Genomic DNA, 20,307 nt, shown 5'->3' on the forward strand with positions numbered 1-20,307 from the left:
AAATGACAATGAAATGCAAATTAAAAAAAAAAAAAAAAACAATCTCTAAGAAGTCAAAGAAAGTGCCTAAAATAGATCGCCCTACAAAACAAATATTTTAGCTGTTAATGTGAAAAAGCTGACCTTTAACATTTTACTACCAGTGAATCACAATATATTTGCTGCACAACACAACTGTGATAAATACAAATATTAGTACTGTGCAGTATGCAATTCGATGCTTACTTGATCAATATAGAATGTTCCGACAAAATATAGCCTCAGGGAAAAACACTGAACAGAAAGATTACTTGTTATTGATTACAACTAGATGTTCTGTGCCAAACATTTCACAGAAATCAGTTTTAAAGAAAAATTCAATCATGTTTATGCCCGCCCCTATGCCTGGCTGCTGTCTCTTTAGGCCTGGGCCCCTTCTGTGGGCCTCCAGGGGACCTATCCGCGGGACTGTAGAGCCCTCCCCTTCTCCGTCTGTCGCTCATACAGCCTGGGCCTCTGTTTTATGTGCCTCTAGGGCTTTCCCACTCATCAACCGCGTTCCTCTGGCCCAGGCCTCCATTTTTGCAGGGCTCCAGCGGGCTCATCCACAGGCCGCAGGTAAGGCCACGGTGCCTCAACGTACTATGCTCCTTGCTCACCCAGACCCATTACCTCCCTATACCCCTCCTCCCTAGGTGTATTATCTCCCTATATCCCTCTTCCCCAAAGGCATTACCTGCTTTAATCGCCCCCCTCCTCTACCCCATGCCCAGAGCTTCTTCAACCCAGTTCGGCCTCCCCATTTGCCCATTCCTCCTTTTACCGCCTCCCCGATGCACCCCCCAAGCTTTAAACCCCAGTCGTAGCAGCTATCGTTCACCTCTGAAGACCCGAGGCCTCAAAAAAAGTGTAGAAAAATAATAAAACATTGGATCGCTGTAAGAGCTGCTCAGAGAGACACAGAGAGAGACAGCTTCTCTCGGGGACACCTCTATGCAGCTATTACAGACTCTCAGGCTCAGAACAATTAACACTGCTTTACTCCTCCCGGGCCTCAAAATGTACAGCTTTCAGGTGCCACACAGAGGCTGCAACTTTGAGGCAGCTCTGTATTTACATCTGTATGTAAATACTGTACCTATATTATTTAAATGTCAGACAAAGAAAACAAGAGAATATTAAATATTAAACCGTAGAAATTGTGTTTATGAATACGAGAACTACGTTTTTTTGTTGTTTTTTTAAAGTTGTTCTTTATTTTAATTTTCTATGAAAAAAGGTGGGGGAAGGGGTACAGAAAATAAAAGGGCAGCATGTTACTCATATTTTACAGACATTTATAAACACACGTACGATACCTTTATATTAGTGTAGACATGAATAACAGCACTTTAATACAATACAAAAACAACAAGCTAAACACTATCAAATGATAAGACAGAAAAAGGAGAAAAAAAAAAAACTTAATTACATGTATAATATTTTCAACGCTTTGGAAAACATATAATATATAGTATATTCAATCCCTTGGTGGAATATAGAATATCCTTCCGGGTCTGCTGTAATATTTTGTTAAGATTCAAACCACATTTCACTGAAGATACAGTACTTCCATAATTATACCTTTAATTTTAATTTGTGGGTCTCTATGTCTTTCCTACTTTGTTGCTGTTCAAATTTGAAGAGTTCCCCTGGTAAGAAATCTATCCCCTATATACTGTAGTTCCTCCATTGTTCCCACACTTGTAGGAAATGCTATGTTGTCATGCTTTACATTTGTATAGACCTCTGTTATATGTATTAACGCACTTGCAGATCACAAGACAGTCATGTATTTTTCCTGTGACTCATTACTGAATAGGTTTTAAGAAATGTGAATGATATGAGTTAATGTGATTAACATCATCATTATTCCATTCACACAGCACAAGATTGTTCTTACCATTCTGGTCTTCTGCAAATAGTGTTATCTTTAGCTGCAGTATCTAATCCCCAAGTGTTAAACTATTAATTTTTTTTTTTTTTTAAAGTCTCAAAACAACAAGAAATTCTTGCTTCAGCCTAAATTATCTGGGAAGGGTGTAAGCACAAGAGTAAACACACAGGAAATATAAAAAAAACGGGATAGAGACTCATTTGTCAATGCACTCAGTACACACACTTTATAAAAGTTGAAATGTAAGCTTCAATAGTATTTACCGATATAATCAAACATTCATTCATGAAAAAAGGCCCACACTGCTTCATTGTGCACTAATTAGGACTGATGTGTAGTTGAAGCTATGAATAGCTAAATCCAGAAAATAAACCATCAATACCCTCCACTAAGTAGCACTCAGACCAGACGTTTCAAAGAAGAGAGAGTTGTGTAAGTATAATATTTTCCTAATACTATTATGTTTAAAGTGCTTACTCCCATTATGTGTTATATTATTATGTCATGTGTATTTCTGCTATGTACATGGATGGCACTATATAAATAAAGATATACCAACATAGAAATGTAACCTCCCTCCTGGTGTTGGTTACTAAAGTAAACAAGGAGTTAACAGTGAGAGTAGATGTTAAACTCTACCCCGTGGTAACACAGCAGTACTGTGTCAGGAGAGGAGCAGAGGATTCTGGAGGGTGGAGTTCCAGCATGGAAGAAAGAGGCTTCACAGAGTAAAGCGGGGGAAGATGTTCCCCAGAGAATAGCATAGATTAGGCCCCCCTTTTATTGTGTTTCAGATAGGGTCAGTGCCCTTCAGATAGGATCCAAAAGCATGGCAATAAGGCTGAGTCCATGGTGACTTCAGCCGTGCGGAGGCGCGCTGAGGCTGAGGGAAAGCGGGTGCTTTCCCTGGCCTTAGTTTGCGTGCTGTCCGGGGGCGTGTCGGGGGGGGCGGGTCAGTGACATCACGGAGCCCTCATTGGGCGAACCGCTCACGTGACCGGCCCTGCGCTCCTGTGAGCGCTGAAACTAAAAAAAATTAAGAGCGATGCCTCCGCACGCCTGCGGAAGCGTGCGCGAGCGCCTGCTAAAGCCGCTCTCATTGCGGCTGCAGGGGCTCACTGACAAGCAATAGCGCGCCTCAGCACGGGTCAGCGGATAAGCGCTGGCCATGGACTCAGCCTTAGAGAGAAGAGCAGGTCCCAGTAACGGCAATTCCTCAGGGATGTCTGGGGACCAGTCGTACTGTATATGTAGATTCCCACCCACAGTATTCAGAACCCCTGAGGGTTCCCAAGTAAGGGTTGGAAAGCAACCGTAACGTTTTCCAGAATAGGCCAGGATATCAGAATGGGCCCACAGTAAAAGGCTCTATAGGATTTCCTACTTACAACAGATGAAAAATAAGCTGGCAGTGGTCTGACTCAGTCAGGATATGAAGAGGTTAAATTTCACATGTGTAGCGGTCATGTAAAATGCCTACAGTCATCTCTCCTGCTAGCAGTAAGGCCTGGTAAGTGTGGGCATGCCAGCAGTAATCATGGAGGTTTTCCCTCACACCTTGGTGGGGTGCCCTGTGTATGGATGGGACTGGTCACATGCTCTGAGTCCATGGTTAGTGATGTCAGAGGTGTGTCAGCCTCAGAAGTTACATAAGGCACAGCACTGTGTTCTAAAGTGAGTTCTACCTGAAGTCTGAGTTGAGGAAGGAGTTCGGCTAAGAGGAGTAGTTCAAGTTCTGCTAGAGTGTCAGTTATGTTATAGTAACTCCATGGGAGACTGTGTCCAGGGACCTGGCACAGGGCAGTGATTCCTGCGGGAATAGTGAATCCCTGATTTAGGTGACATACCTATCAAAGGGGAGCACGGGCGAGATGATCGGCTAAATACACCCCATTGTGGAGGGCAGCTATGCCCACCGTGACAATAAAGATGGAGCTGATCAGAGAAACCCCTGTGTGTGAGAGTCAAATGATTACACAGGAGGTTGCACCACCGAGGAGTTCCTCACCAGGACCATCCCCATGCGGACGCAGGGACCCTGATGAGGTGGAGGCGCTGCACTGGAACTAGGTGAGACTCAGCACACTACCTCAGCTGCCTGTCTGGACGGGTCCTCCCCATACACCATCATGCGGGAGACTCAGGAGTCCTGTTGCCAACAGGTGCACCACCAGACACTACCACACTGTAATGGGGACCGGTTAGACCACAGGGGCCAATGTGAGATTGGGTGGGTCAGGCCGGGTCAGAAACACCGTTACACATGTAATGGTATATTCTGGCTCAGGAAACACTCAGAACACGAACCTTGTAGATGTCATGTTGCTCAAATCCAGGTGAGATGGGATATATGTGGAATATATAAACAAAACGGACCAATGGTCTAGATTGCAAGGAACTTTTATCGCACAGAAATGGAATAAGAGATGTACTTACAATAAGTACATTGTAAGTACATCTCTTATTCCATTTCTGTGCGATAAAAGTTCCTTGCAATCTAGACCATTGGTCCGTTTTGTTTATATATTCCACATATATCCCATCTCACCTGGATTTGAGCAACATGATATCTACAAGATTCGTGTTCTGAGTGTTTCCTGAGCCAGAATATACCATTACATGTGAAATTTAACCTCTTCATATCCTGACTGAGTCAGACCACTGCCAGCTTATTTTTCATCTGTTGTAAGTAGGAAATCCTATAGAGCCAAGACATCCACTAAGCTCCGATTGTATTGATATACTGCACAATTATTGTTTTTATTTTTCTTTATTTCTATGATGTGTTCCTGATCTCATCGCTCCCTTCCCACCCCGAACCAAGACTGCATCTGTAGGAAATCTTTGCAAATTTCCCGGAAGGTTGAGAAGTATTTTTTTGGGTTACACTTCATATTTATTATTTATATGTTGAAATTTACATCTGTCAATTTTGTAGGAGATTTGGCGCTTATTCAAATCAGTTGGATTCCCACAGTAAAAGGGACATTAAGGATATTGCTAAGCAGGGAGGTCCGGTCAACAACATGAAGTCAGTAAGCAACAAGTAAATGTACCTCCCATGTGTGTTAAGAGTGGGCACCCAGGGAAGACCATATCAAGAGTGATAGGAGTATGCATGAAAAGGAAGTGCACCTACAGTATGTCAATCTACATGTACTGGGACTGCAGTGTTCTCAAGCCCGGGAATATAAATAGAAATTGAAGTTGTGCTATAAAAACTCCTGGCACCCATCTTTTCCATTGGCCAGCCAATCACAAACAGCACCCTAAGACAAGGTAAATAAATTCTGATGTTCAATACACCACTACGCAAATTTAACCTCTCTATGGAACTGGACAGGGAGGGTTACATTTGGCGCCCATCGTGGGGCTGGACAATTATAAGTGAGGATGTTTTGTGTTTTGCTCATATTGGAGTTTTTGGAGCAAAGAGTTTCTTTTATATGGACAGTAATTCAATATGTGTTTTTGTCAAAAAGGAAGTTAAAATGGTAGATGACTAAGGGTGGCTACATGAATTCCCACCCAAACAAAATGTCACCCCTCCCAGAAACATGTGGTACGGCAACATAAGAAAAAAAAATGTGGCAAAATGGTTGCTAGTAACAGTCAAGCATGGATAAACTGTGTAGTTAAAATGGGGCTCCTTTCAAAAATAGGATGCTGTGAAGAGATGACGCTAGCAGTACGGTGTCACGGTTGTGCTCGCCACAAACCAGGGTCGGACCGCGTGGCTGAGGTGGGGTTGTATAAGCACCGACCTTAGACCGCGCAGGCTGATCCGGATTGCGCAGTTCGTAGTCGTACATAGCAGGGTCGGGACTGGAGAAGGCAGCATCATCAGTGGACGAGCCAGGGTCAGGATTGGAGACTTCAGGGTAAACGTAATCCAAGCGGAGTTTCGGCAACAGGGAGTCAACAAGGTCCCGCTTCAGCGTAATAGCTGCAGGGCGGGAGCGGGTTCTGTGCGTGCGGCGACCACGGCCCATGGTACTGGTCACAGGAAGGGATAGGCAGACCGGAGTGGGCACACCGCCTGGCAGCACTGGTAAACCAGTGCTTCAGCGCAAGAGTCCAGAGCGGTCCTGTGCAAGGCGAGAGAGAGCTACAGACCTCAGGACTCGTAAACCGGCCTCTGCTAAGGGAAGGGCAGCAGGCCTCAGTAAACAGGGAGCTGAAGTATACACTGGAGGTGCTCCGCTTCAGCACAGGAACCAGGACACGGCATCTGCAATGGAGAGAGAGCAGCAGGCCCCAGGAACCGGTAGATAGGCCTCTGTTATGGAAGGACAACAGGCCTCAGGAAACAGGGAGCTGAAGCACACACTGGAGAGTCCTCCGCTTCAGCACAGGAGTCAGGAACAGGCCTCTGCGTGAAACTAGCAGCAGGCCTCAGGAACCAGTAGATAGGCCTCTGCTATGGAAGTACACAGGCCTCAGGAAACAGGGAGCTGAAGTCAACACTGAAGAGTACTCCGCTTCAGCACAGGAGACAGGAACAGGCCTCTGTGTGAAACTAGCAGCAGGCCTCATGAAAGCAGGTCTCTACGTAGAGAGTAGTAGCTGGCCTCAGGATACTCAGAAAACACAGGCCCCTGCATGAAGACTAGCAGCAGGCCTCAGGAACTAGGGAATAGAACTAGAGAGGTTAGTACACAACGGAGCCAAGCCTAGGGCTTGTGGCAAAACACGTGTAACATCCAGGAAGGATTATGCTCGGCAGGGAAGCATTGTGGGAAGGCTGTATTTAAAGGTCAGTGAACCAATAGCAGAAGGGGCGTGTGACAGTATTGCTTTAGTGAGTGAATCCAGGCTGCAGTAAATATCAGGGGAAGTGTTCCAGGACTGCACAGGTCTGTAAGGCAAGGTAAGCAGTAAACTAAGGTGCGGATCCGTTATATATGGCAGCCAAAAGAGGTGACAATGTTTTAGTTCAGAAAATTCCAAAACGACATTGTTTTAAGAAAGTTGATGCACAGACTGTGGACCCAAACTCCCCCACTACTGGAAACTGTTGCTGGATATCTAAAAGACTGAGTTACCCACCAAGTGAATGGGATTGAGAGTTTCCACCAGGAAGATTCTTGCCATCATGCTAGCACTCCTTTTGACACTTAAATACATATATAAATTATGTGGTAATGTTTGGGGTTTCTCAGAGCTTGTTGGGTATCTGTGCCTTTATCATCATACTAAGATGCAGCTAATTGTAAAGTCTGTGAACAAATGGTGCAAATATGTAGCTACGCCCCTTAGCTACGCCAATGACTGTCCATTGCAGAAGCGTTAAATAGGATTTGTTAGGGTAGGGACCAAGGACTTGAGCTCTCCCACCACATGTAGCATACTGTAGCATGAAGGATCGAGACCGCACTTGAGGTCTCAGTGGCAGAGACATCCCCAGCACGGAGATAGTAGTACTGAGAGTTGGAAAACAGCACAAGATGTCAGTGGCAAACTGTCCATATAAAAGAAACTCTTTGCTTCAAAAACTCCAAAATAAGCAAAACAGTTACAAGGGTAGGATAGTGACACCACACAGGGGAGCTGTGCTGCAGAAGCTCTTGGGGAAGAAGAATGTATGAAGTCTGTCTTGTCAAATAAAGTCCCCTGGCGCCCTTCTTACTGTACATCAGCTTACAAAACCAGCCAGCTCGGACGCCTTCGCCGAGAAAAAGGTATGAGAGTCTAAGCACTAACACCCTGCACCAATCTATTCCACGAACTTCGTTCGAACCCTCCTTAGTGGGAGCCGGGCAAGGAGGGGTTACATATATAAATAAAAGAATACGGTGTAACTGGGCTATGCAACAATGTTTCAACCAATAAATGGTTGTTTCCTAGTTTGTTATGTAGCTACACGTAGGAAGTAGAACTGTATCTCTAATAATATAAATAGCATTGAGTGTTCTCAGAGCACAAACCTTTCAGAGCTAATTAATGCAGCAAATACACACTGCACATCCTTACAGAGGAATCGATTAGTGTCTTTATTTGTGCAACTGAGTATTACACAACTGAAGACAGAAAACTGGCCTCAGGTTAACATTGTTCCACAAGTATGTATTTACTTCCTTTTTTCAACCTCAACAAACAGTTTAGTATAAAAGTATTATGTACTTTTTTTTTATTTTGATGAAAAAGTGACAATTTTTGTGTGTGTGACGGTGAAGGGGTTAACCAGGCTCACTAATAAAGGTTAAGCCCACTTGGTTACCCCTGTTCCATGTGCTAAGGTCCTAGAGTGTCAGCTCTTGGACCTAGATGTCAGAAATACTTTACTGTGACTGTGTGCAAATTATGCGACATTAAAGATTTTTCTGTGTTTTGCCTTTCTTGGGGTGCTGGGACCAAGAGATTTCTAGGCTGTAAGTTTCAGGGTGGGTTTGCCGGAGAAAGTCTTCACAGAATGTGTCTATGTATCGGGGTTCCAGAGTTATGGGATACCCCAAAAGTTGGATCGGGAATTGAGTGAGATTCTCATATGCAGCCAAGCACATTACTCCGGGCAGACTCTGACCCTGAAAACGTTCTTGCGACTCACCGCCAAGATCCCTGCTGCAGTATCTTCCAGACAAGGTAAACGGGCATGAAGGGGTTAGTGTATACCTGCAAACATACAGGGGGTCCCTAGTATACAGACGGCTCCCTTATATAAGGAAGGGTGTCTAGGTACATGCCCAGGTACCCTGAACTTTGTATAGGGGTTCAGGGGATGCCCAGCTATATGATAAGGCGGAGAGTGATTGCTTGTGTGTAAAAAGATTAAAAGTTATTTTTAGAGTGTGCCAAGAATGGGGCTAGTGAGTGTTGGCAGTATATCCCCTCACTCAATCCCTGACACCAGAATAAGGATACAGGTCACAGTATATTTTATTAAAGATTTATGTTTAATAAGTATATATGCTGATAACCTGTGAATGAATTGTGGGATTTCCAAGTCAAGGATTCCGAGGGATCAGCTGGCTACCAAGCTTGGTGCCTATGGGTCTGTGCGGAGTTCGGACTTGAAAGCCTCAGGGATGCCAAAGTGTTAGAATGGGAGGGGTACTGCAGTTCTGCTTGAGTATCCGCATCCTGGGCTAACACAGGGCTATCCGTCCACCATTTGCCAGAGCCCAGACTCTGTGGAGCCTGGCCAGCGGGTGGGCTTCAGTATGCAAAGAGGCAGCGGTGCCAGTTTGGCGCATGCCCCTTTGAAGAATTATAAAAGTTGCCCACCCGGCTTTACAATACCGGCAAATCGGTGATTGGCTAATTCAATGATGATCTGTGCTGAATAGACGCAAGCCAGCTTCAAAGATTTTGAGTGAGAAATTTTTCCCACTTTTGAGAACGTAGCGGTCGGGGCTGGCATTTCATGCCGAAATCAGTTACAGGACGTGAGTACCTCCAGGTCATTGGAAAGGGCTCCTACAGAGGTATTTTTTGTGAATTTCATTTATTTAAAGGACAAGTTTATTCTTCAGCCCTGTTCCCAGTAAGTGTGTTAACAGTGCAAATTGTATTACATTATGTGTATGTCTTTTCCTGAAAAAAAAATACAATTTCTTTTACCTCCTTGCTTTGCTCAATCAATGATCCCGGTATAAAAAGGTGTTGATAAACCTGGTCTCCTGTGACAGTGTGGAAAATGGCAATCGCTGTAAACACAGTGCTATCAAATCTAGCCTCGATTTACTGTAGATCTGGAAATGCTGGTGGATTCTTTCCTCATCGCGGTGAGATACCTTTACAAGCAACAAACAAAATAAAAATATACAGGAGTACATGTTTTTTAAACCAATATGTTTGCTATTGGTTTGTTTGTATGTATTTGCAGGCTGTGGCTACAAGGTTGAGTACTTCACTACAGCTCAAATACATGTTGCTAAGTAGAGCTGTATCAGTGGTGGATTAAGACCCTTTGGGGCCCCCAGGCACCATGACTTTGGGGTCTCTTTCTCGTAGTTTGTTTAAAATATATATATATTTTAAAAGCCCGAAAATGTTTTAGTAAAGCTAAATAAAGTTTTCAACATGTAACCTTAAATGTCACCATCCTACATAAGTGTAAAAATAAACCATAAAACGGAAGTGGTCAATTTCCAGAATAGCAAATAAAATCATACAGAAATGCACTGTAGTCTATCTCTGACCACACCTTGAATATGGAGTACAATTTTGGTGACCACTCCTTAGAAATGACATTATGGAACAAGAGAGACGGAACTAAAGAGAATGCAGAGAAGAGCCACCAAACTATTAAAGGGAATGGGCAATCTAATTTATGAGGAGAGGCTAGCAAAATTAGATTTATTTACATTAGAAAAGAGGCGTCTAATAGGGGATATGATAACTATATACAAATATATTTGGGAATAGTACAAGGAGCTTTCAAAAGAACTTTTCATCCCAAGAACAGTACAAAGGACTCTGGGCCATCCCTTAAGGTTGGAGGAAAGGAGATTTCACCAGCAACAAAGAAAGGGGTTCTTTACAGTAAGGCAGTAAAAATGTGGAATGCCTTTCCTATGAAGACTGTGATGGCAGATACAATAGATTTGTTCAAAAAAAGGTTGGACATTTTTTAATATGTACTTTAATGTGGTATAGTTTATTTTTATTCACCTATTCCATGTTGGTTTATTTCAGGGATGGAAATTTCTTGCTCAGGCACCTACAAATGCTTGCTCAGGCACCTACATTTTGTGTCTATGGCGCTGTCAATCACCACTGCAGCTGAACACAGCGCACCCTATCCTGCTTCACTTGCCACTGCTTCACAAAATCGGATTGGGCGTACTGTGTGCAGTGACAGGTAGTGTGGCATTTGTGAGGGGAGGCCGGAGAAGTGAAGAGTGGGTGCCATGAATGGAGGTCACTGACAGGTCTGGGAGAGCAGTCCCGTTTAGTGTGAGCTGGAAGCAGAGGCACGTCAGGGCTTGGCGAGGGGGACAGGGGAGAGTTGCAGGACTCGCCCAGTTTCTCCTTGAGGTCAGGGTCAGTGGGAGGAGCTTAGAGTTACTGTGAGCATGTGACTGATCTGTGTCTGTTACTAAAGCTAAATGTTGAGCAGCAGGGGACGGGGAGGGGGGGCGGCCTTACCCCTTGCCACTTAACAAAACTTTGGCTCCTACAAATTCTAACTGGCCCCTACGTTTTTTTTTTTAAATATATGTAGCCCTCTTACCCCCACCCTAAGTGAGATTGAGGTGGGTAGGTGCATCTGACTACTTATCAGTGTGGTGCTGTACCTGTTTGTAACCAGGAGGGCTGAGCTTCCGCCACGGGGAACCTGGGGCAATACAATACTATGGACAATCACTTACAATAGGTGCAGCGCCTCCACCTGCGATGGCTCCCACCAGAGGGGGATTGGTTCCTCGCAGGACAATCAATAACCACGTACAACAGAATTGATAATGACTAATACCTTTACTACTATGCATAGAATGAATACAACATCAACACATATCACCAGGTGTCCCTCGCTAAGGGCAACCTGACCAGGGCGTCTCGCCGGACGCTACCTTGCACTACAGCAGTAGCCCACACTCTATGCATCGCGGCGGACGCTACCACCTTAGGCGCCTCGGCGGACGCTAACACATAGGCGTCACGGCGGACGCTAACCTTAGGCGTCATGGCGGACGCTAACCTTATGCGTCACGGCAGACGCTAACCTTCCAAAGAGTGATCCCACCCTGTGTCCAGCAACCCCAACCCAATGTCTCGTGCTCCCAAGTCATATACCAATGTGTGTGTGTGACTGCGCAGTCACTATGTCTGGTGATAGGCCTTGTTGGTGCACGTGAGTTTGTGGGTTACCTGCCCGGGCTCCAGCCACGGGTGCCGCTATACCACTGGGGGTGGGATCCGCCGGGATATCCTCCTACGCGTGGGGTGAATTCCAGCGTGGATAATATCACCGCAGCTCCGCACCGTCTGTACCTTGGCGAGGATCTGTCTGCTGCCAGCAGGCCGCAGTCACTGCTAGCTTGGTCTCCGTGGAGATAGTCCAGCTCCCTCTTAGCAACCGATCAATGTTCGTGGTACACTACTAGCCAATAGATAATGGGGCAGGGTCCCTAACCTAGGGCCTGTCCCTACAATACTCAGCTAGGATGACTCAGGGCTGTCTGGGCCCTAGGGGATTGCTGGCCTAGTGCAGAGAGTCACTGACCCCTGCACCCTACCTCCTTCCCCTAGCTGCTCCAGTCACCAACTGACGTGTGCAAAAACCCCGCGAAATGTATCCATTCCCTGCAAGCAGGGAGCTCCTGCAGCCCTATTGGCTCCCTGGCGTCAAATGGGGTTCCCTAAGGCTCATGGGATCTGTAGTCCCTGGCCAATCCCTTACCTGGTAGGCTAGGGCTTCGCGGCTTTATTTAGCTCCCTTCTGCACATGCGCGAGCTCCCTAGGGCTTCCTGACTGTTCCCTATTCTGCTCCGGCCGTCCAGTGCCTTCCCTGCGCAAGCGCGAGTGCTGTGGAATGGCGGCGCCCTACTCACCGGCCGCCGGGACCCCTGCAACGCGATCGCGGCCTCGGCAACCGGCCCGATCGCCTCCCCGGCATCCGGCCCGCTTGAGTCCCCGGCAACCGGCCCGCTCGTGTCCCCGGCAACCGGCCTGACCGCGTCCCTGGCAACCGGCCGCACAACAGAAGGAGGGGGTGAGTGCTCAAGGGGGGACATGGCTACATCCTCCCCCTAGTAAAATCCCCAACGTCCTCGCTTGGGACACAACTCAATGTAACTATATACAGCAGTTATATAATGAAAATGCATTTGAAAACATAACTTAGCGCATGCATGACTCTACACGAGATTACACAATTCTGTGAGCATCACAATCACAGATTGGATCTTGCTCCGAGAGCACTGCTGAGCCTCATAATGGGGTGCCCCCATCTGATCATAGGTTACCCGAGTTGGAGGGTACCTGATTCGTTGGCTCCGTCGGAGTTGTTCTTCTGCAACTCCCTCGGGGGAGTAATAAGCACAGTCCTGAGGCTCAGCCTCTTCCCTTGAGGGGAGAAATGTCTCTGCACAGTCTGTTAGGCACAAAGCTCGGGCTCTGTGGATCCAAAGGCTGGCCTGTTGGTGCCACCTTAGTAGGCGTTGGCCTAAGGGGGCCTTTACCCATAGCTCCTCCGGGAGATGCCCCTTCTGTGGAGCAGTCCCTTTGAGAGGGTCCTTCCATAGGATCTTCAGGAGTTTCAGAGTGGGTCTCGTTATTGACAGTCTCTTGACCCAGCTCTGATAAGTCGGGTTCGCCGTTGAGCGGTGTAGCCAGTATCTCTGTCTCTTCATCTTCCACTTGTGGAATGGGGAGAAGATGGTTGCGGTGCCATAACTTTACCCGGCCGTCAGTGTCTTTGATGCAATAGAATCCTAGATGCCTGGCCTTCCGGTCTATTTCATAGACTCCGTCTCTCCATCGATCGGCCAATTTGTGTTTGCCTGGTACGCCCAAGTTCTGAAGCAACATAGCATCTCCTGGCCGAAGTTCCCGATATCTGACCTTATGGTCGTATCGCCTCTTATTTTCAGCATTTAGCTTAGTGGTGGATTTCTCTGCCTGCTGGTACGCCTGCTGCAAGCTGTCTTTGAGTCGTTGCAGATATTTGAAGTGGGTAGCATTATGTATCCCATCCGTTGAGACTCTAAGACGCACATCCACTGGCAATCTCGCCTCTCGCCCAAACATAAGGAAGTATGGGGAGAATCCAGTTGACTCGTGTCTGGTGCAATTGTACGCATGCACCAAAGCTTTCACGTGTCGACTCCACTCCGATTTCTGAGCACTCTGTAGTGTTCCGAGCATGTCTAGTAAGGTCCGATTAAAACGTTCGGGTAGTGCATCCCCTTCGGGGTGATACGGGGTCGTTCGGGATTTGGCAATGTTCAGCATTTTGAGCAGTTCCCTGATCAATGTACTCTCGAAATCCCTTCCTTGGTCACAGTGAAGGCGGTTGGGAAGGCCGTAATGTACAAAGTACTTTTCCCATAATATCTTCGCCACGGTGATGGCTTTCTGGTCTTTAGTAGGGAAGGCTTGAGCATACCAAGTGTAATGGTCTGTGATGACCAGCACGTTGCATATTCCCCGGCTATCAGGCTCAATACACAGAAAATCCATACACACGAGGTCCATAAGACCAGAACTTTTTAGATGGCCCATGGTGGCGGCTCGGGTAGGTAGGGTCTTGCGCTGAATACACCTAGTACAGCGGCGACAGTGATGTTCAACGGCCTCTCGCATCTTGGGCCAGAAAAAGCGATCTCTGACTAACCCAAAAGTCTTGTCTATACCAAGAGGTCCATGATCATCATGTAGGGACTTCAACACCAGGTATTGTAAGTTCTTAGGGAGGACTAGTTGTCGCCTATCCGGGTGGTTGTGGTATTGCACCACCCGATAGAGCAAGCAATTGTCTATTTCGAATTTGTCCCATTCCCGCACGAGCAAGGCCACCAAGTCACTGGGCGCGCGTTTCAGAAGGGCTGGGTTCTTCTTTTCAACGGCGTTCCGGATGATACTAACGACCGGATCTCGTATTTGGTAGTCTACCAGATCTTTCCACCGGAACACCTTGTCGTGCGTGAGGTGCATCCCTTTTGGGTCGCAGTAGGCGGCTGGGACAGCCTGCGACTGGCATCCCAAGGAGTCGGCCACTGGTAATTCTGAGAAGGCCACTTGGTCATTAACTATTGCGGCAGTTTTACACATAGCCCGCACTCCGGGTCCTGGGAGTTCTTCCCATTCCTCATCATCTGGGGTAGCAAGTAGTCCTGGCCTTCGGGAGAGGGCGTCCGCCCCGATATTCAATGGTCCCGGCTTATACTTCAAGGAGAAGCTGTAGTTGCTGAGGGCGGCCTGCCATCGGTGGCCTGCTGCATCTAATTTGGCCGACGTATTGATGTATGTGAGGGGATTGTTATCCGTCCTTACCTCGAAGGTGACACCGTACAGGTAATCGTGGAGCTTCTCGGTGATAGCCCACTTGAGAGCCAGAAACTCCAACTTGTGGACGGGGTATCTCTGCTCACTGGGTGTCAAGCTGCGACTGATGTAAGCTACAGGCCGCAGACCCTCCGGATGCTTCTGGTGCAGGACGGCGCCTAGTCCATTTAGACTGGCATCCACATGCAGGACGTATGGCTGTTCGGGATCCGCATATGCAAGCACGGGCGCTTCGGTCAGACACTTCTTCAGTTTCAGGAAGGCCTGCTCACACTCAGATGTCCATTTGTCACCGAACGGTTGGCGGGCCGATACAGCCTTCTTCCCGGTCTCTGAAGGGTATATTTTCAACAGATTGTTCAGGGGTTTAGCCTTGCTCGAGTACCCTTCCACGAAGCGAAGGTAATACCCACAGAACCCCAGGAAGGATCGCAACTCTGTGACGTTCTCTGGGCGAGGCCAGTTCACTACGGCCTCTACCTTGGCAGGGTCGGTGGCGATCCCTTTGGCGGACACTATGTGCCCCACCTAGGTCACCGAGGTATGGCAAAATCGGCACTTGTCTAGGGATAATTTCAAACCTTCGTTCCCCAGACGGTCGATCACCTTAAACAATCGCTCTTCGTGCTCTTCCAGAGTCCTTCCGAAGACGATGATATCATCCAGGTATACCAGACACTCCCGGGGAATCATGTCCCCGATAGTCTTTTCCATCAACCTTTGGAACGTAGCAGGCGCCCCACATATACCTTGCGGCATACGGGTAAATTGATAGAATCCCAGGGGGCAGACGAAAGCTGTTTTCTCCTGGTCTTCCGCATTCATAGGCACCTGATAGTATCCCGATCGGAGATCGAGCACGCTAAACCAGTGACTTCCATTCAGCGCATTCAGGATCTCTTCAATGCGCGGAAGGTTGTACTGATCCGGGATCGTGCGATTGTTCAGAGTTCGATAGTCGACACACAGTCGTACGGACCCGTTCTTTTTCAGCACCACCACTATGGGCGACGCGTAAGGTCCTCGAGATTCCGTCACAATCCCAGCGGTTTCCATGTCTTGTATGGCGTTCCTCACATCATCCACATCCCGAGGGGTGATGCGATGAGAATGTTCCCGGAACGGAGTGGCATCACTCATTCGAATGGTATGTTGGGCACTGCGGCTGCACCCCACATCCATCTCGCTCGTGGAGAACACATTTCGTCGTTGAAGCAGCTGGGTGGTCAACCGTTCTTTCCACTCGGTGGACAGCGTCGACTCGCCGAAGTTGAAGTCCAGATCGACTACCCGCTCATGCGCGGCCGCCGCCTTCACCTGAGGCGTGGCTTCCACCGGGCTGACCGGATATATGCATCCCAACTTCTGATCGACATCAAATTCCATCGGAAAGGGGGAGAGATTCTGCACATACACGTGGGTTCGAAGAGGGATCTTAGCCGTCCATTCCCTCACTTCGGGTAGTACTCTATACCCTCTATGAACCTCCTCTTCTTCAGGCACACTCTCCAGCGAGAACAGTTGGTCGTTCTCGTCTCGGTCGGGATAACAACACCAGACGGCCATCTTTTGCACTCCCCCTGGTAATATGGTCGTCAGTCCGCGTTGACGATTGTAGAGGTCCCCATGACGCTCCAAGGCATATACCCGGTGGCACTCTTCTCGTAAAATGGGGTCTAGGAGCGAATCGGCCAGCGGCAATTCGTTGGTCTCTTTCAAGTAGGCTCGGATTATAGCTTGTACTATGTCCGCATTGGTTCCCAAGATGATTGGGTACTTGCAATGGTCTTGGGGCTCCGGGCATACCATGGCCGCTACCTGCATGGGGTGCTTCTTGCCGGTGAACAGTTGGAGTATTTCCAGCTGGACCCTTACAATCCCATCGATGGGGTAGTCTTCATTACTTAACCCCCTAACCTTCATATGTTCGGCCGGCCTCAGGGGGCAGTGTTGAAGGTGCTGGTCATAGAACTTGCGATATATTATGGTTACTTGTGACCCTGTGTCCAATAGGGCCGATGCGTATATCCCTTCCAGTACCACGGGCACGATGGCCGCAGGGCCCACTTGACTGTAAGCTTCACAGGGTGAGGCGTCATCACTGGGGCCAGCGTCAGAAGGGGCATCCGTGGTTCCAGAATGAGGGAGTTCGGGGTCAGCTTCTGCCATAGGTACACTGCAGACCATTGATCGGGCTGATTTCCCTCTATCGGAAGGGTGTTCCTCTGGATGACCTTCTCTTTCTGGACAGTTACGGAGGACGTGACCCTTCTTACCGCAGTTATAGCATACAACCGGGCGGCTTTCCGGACGACTCGTGGACGGGGAAGGTGGTCGGTCAGGGGGTCTTGGTTTGTACCCCTTGGACAAGGCAGCAGACTCTTCCTTCTTTTCCGTAGAGCCCTTTCCTTTGGAGGCAGAGGGGCTCTTAGGTTTAGTGGCTGAGTGTAGCATAACATGAGCCTCCTTGCCGCAGCAACTCGGTGAACTTATAGGGGCCCCCGTCCATTATCTTGCTGCGGAGCATGTTGGCTATGGGGTGAGTGGGGCTTGATCCCCGCAGATACTGCTTATGGAGCGCTTCATCCATCCCAGAGGCGGGAATCAGCTTACGATTGAGGAGGGTTCCCAAGACCAGCTGTAGGCGGTGAATAAAAGCCGACAAGTCCTCTCCCTCCTTCTGATAAAGATGGAAGTACTTCGTCCAGATCGCTCCTTCGTCTTCTGCTAGCCCGTACGCTTCCAACAGGAACGCCACCATTTCCAACGCCGTCAACTCGGGGTGTTGGGCCCTGTGGATAGTCACAATGGTAGAGGCGGGAGGCCGAAGACATTCCATGATACGCTGCCGCTTTACATTGTCAGTGCACGGCCATTCCTCTACGACTTTTACTGCATTCTCCCTCCAAAGGTCTATTCCCTCCTCCCCCTGGGGTATTGGAAGTACTCCCGAGAAGGCCTTAAGTTTCCGGTAGCCTTGGGACTGGGAGGCCAGGGTGAAAGCTTCTACGAATTGAGGTAGAGTCACCCCCATTATGGAACCTTCGTTCGTTACCCTCTCTCTGGTATGCCTGGGGTGTACCTCGTGGGGTACGGGGTCGGGTAGAGAGGGCGGACTGTCAGCCCAGCTATCCGCTTCCGTGAGGGCGCTTGGGGTAAAGGAGACTTTGGGTAGGGGACGGTCACCCCGGTTTGGGGTACTTGACACGGGTGCAAGTGGTGTCCAGGTACTGGTGGACGGTTCATCTGGATCTTGAGGAGAGGCTCTTAGTGAAAACATTTCCCTTATTACTGGTAAGTCCGAGTATATAAGGGGGTATCCTTCTGGCGGGCACTCGGGGGCTACTAGAGTGTTCGGGGCCGCTTCTGGGCATATGTCCCGCCCCACGGTGAATAGTAGGGCGCTCCAATGACAAGTAGAGTCGAACACCCGGCCACGGTACCATATTTTATCTGGCCCTAAGAGCTTTCTCAGTGAGTCCCGGATGTCAGTTTCTGCCACTAACGCCACAACATGTTTAGGTGGTTCACGGACGGTGGTAGCCCACGCGTGCACCTCTTGACGTGAGGGAATTACCATGTTGCTGATCTTTGGTGATACTGTTTTGAATAGGGCACCCCAGGTCTGAGAATCTCAGCAGCGCCTCCAAATGTAGCCCTCTTACCCCCACCCTAAGTGAGATTGAGGTGGGTAGGTGCATCTGACTACTTATCAGTGTGGTGCTGTACCTGTTTGTAACCAGGAGGGCTGAGCTTCCGCCACGGGGAACCTGGGGCAATACAATACTATGGACAATCACTTACAATAGGTGCAGCGCCTCCACCTGCGATGGCTCCCACCAGAGGGGGATTGGTTCCTCGCAGGACAATCAATAACCACGTACAACAGAATTGATAATGACTAATACCTTTACTACTATGCATAGAATGAATACAACATCAACACATATCACCAGGTGTCCCTCGCTAAGGGCAACCTGACCAGGGCGTCTCGCCGGACGCTACCTTGCACTACAGCAGTAGCCCACACTCTATGCGTCGCGGCAGACGCTACCACCTTAGGCGCCTCGGCGGACGCTAACACATAGGCGTCACGGCGGACGCTAACCTTAGGCGTCACGGCGGACGCTAACCTTATGCGTCACGGCGGACGCTAACCTTCCAAAGAGTGATCCCACCCTGTGTCCAGTAACCCCAACCCAATGTCTCGCGCTCCCAAGTCATATACCAATGTGTGTGTGACTGCGCAGCCACTATGTCTGGTGATAGGCCTTGTTGGAGCACGTGAGTTTGTGGGTTACCTGCCCGGGCTCCAGCCACGGGTGCCGCTATACCACTGGGGTTGGATCCTACGCGTGGGGTGAATTCCAGCGTGGATAATATCACCGCAGCTCCGCACCGTCTGTACCTTGGCGAGGATCTGTCTGCTGCCAGCAGGCCGCAGTCACTGCTAGCTTGGTCTCCGTGGAGATAATTCAGCTCCCTCTTAGCAACCGATCAATGTTCGTGGTACACTACTAGCCAATAGATAATGGGGCAGGGTCCCTAACCTAGGGCCTGTCCCTACAATACTCAGCTAGGATGACTCAGGGCTGTCTGGGCCCTAGGGGACTGCTGGCCTAGTGCAGAGAGTCACTGACCCCTGCACCCTACCTCCTTCCCCTAGCTGCTCCAGTCACCAACTGACGTGTGCAAAAACCCCGCTCCTGCAGCCCTATTGGCTCCCTGGCATCACATGGGGTTCCCTAAGGCTCATGGGATCTGTAGTCCCTGGCCAATCCCTTCCCTGGTAGGCTAGGGCTTCACGGGCTTTATTTAGCTCCCTTCTGCACATGCGCGAGCTCCCTAGGGCTTCCTGACTGTTCCCTATTCTGCTCCGGCCCTCCAGTGCCTTCCCTGCGCATGCGCGAGTGCTGTGGAATGGCGGCGCCCTACTCACCGGCCGCCGGGACCCCTGCAACGCGATCGCGGCCTCGGCAACCGGCCCGATCGCGTCCCCGGCAACCGGCCCGCTCGCGAGCCCATCAACCGGCCCGCTCGCGTCCCCGGCAACCGGCCCGACCGCGTCTCTTGCAACCGGCCGCACAACAGAAGGAGGGGTGAGTGCTCAAGGGGGGACCTGGCTACATATATATTTTTGTCCATCCAGGATTTTAGGTTATTTTTGTCTTTTGTGTATAACACTTACACCCCCCACTAAGGGTGATTTGCATGTTACGTTATGGTGCTAACCTGCAGGCTCACAGAAGACCTGGGCCTCCACTGATTGAGAGCTTGGGTATGCAGGGTGCAGCGTCACCACCCGTGCGGATCCCAGCGTTGTTGGGATGGCTCCTCACAGGAACATATACAGTAATAACCACAACACAGCAATGATAACCAATACTATTTACCAACAGGTCCCTCCTGATACACATACAGCAATGAACATAACACAGAA

At 48.9% G+C, this 20,307-nt stretch overlaps 1 protein-coding gene across 1 annotated transcript in view; it reads right to left on the minus strand.

The window, feature by feature from the left end:
• Positions 1-20,307, minus strand: part of OPN5 (opsin 5) — a 95,278-nt gene that overhangs the window by 23,330 nt on the left and 51,641 nt on the right. The window lies entirely within an intron of this gene.

The sequence above is a fragment of the Ascaphus truei genome, chromosome 4, assembly GCF_040206685.1.
Source record: "Ascaphus truei isolate aAscTru1 chromosome 4, aAscTru1.hap1, whole genome shotgun sequence".
Lineage (NCBI taxonomy): Eukaryota > Metazoa > Chordata > Amphibia > Anura > Ascaphidae > Ascaphus > Ascaphus truei.